At 71.1% G+C, this 461-nt stretch overlaps 1 protein-coding gene across 1 annotated transcript in view; it reads left to right on the plus strand.

Moving 5' to 3' along the window:
• Nucleotides 1-461, plus strand: part of LOC104396497 (POU domain, class 6, transcription factor 1-like) — a 13022-nt gene that overhangs the window by 7780 nt on the left and 4781 nt on the right. The window lies entirely within an intron of this gene.

Here is a 461-nt window from a genome sequence, read left to right on the forward strand (position 1 = left end):
TCCACCCCCTGGCTGTGCATCCTTTGGGTGCCCCCCACCCTCACCCCCATCCCTGGTGCGGACGAGCTGCTCAACCACCACCACCTGTCCAACCTGTCTCCTCTGCCCTTCCCCAGGCAAAGCCAAACCAGCAGCCAGAGCCTCCCCCACCACCGTCCCCTCCGGCGGCACCTTCAGCCCCCCCACGAGCCAGCACCCTCAGACCTTGGCCCCGCTGGCCGTGCAAGCCCCCCCGCAGGTAACTACCCTGCAGCAGCAGCAGGGATGAGGGAGGGCTGGGGTGGGGGACACGCTGGGGACCCCCGGGAGGCACCCACTTGCTGTAGGCAAACCCTGAGCGCGGAGGCGGCCGCCGGGGGCGCGGGGGGTAGGACCTACACCCCGAACCGAGGCGGTTTCCCCTCTGCTTGGCGCCCTCACCGAGGGCCTCGTGCCCCCGAGGAGCTGCCGGAGGGGGGGTT

Source organism: Chaetura pelagica, unplaced genomic scaffold, assembly GCF_000747805.2.
Source record: "Chaetura pelagica isolate M959 unplaced genomic scaffold, ChaPel_1.0 scaffold291, whole genome shotgun sequence".
NCBI lineage: Eukaryota > Metazoa > Chordata > Aves > Apodiformes > Apodidae > Chaetura > Chaetura pelagica.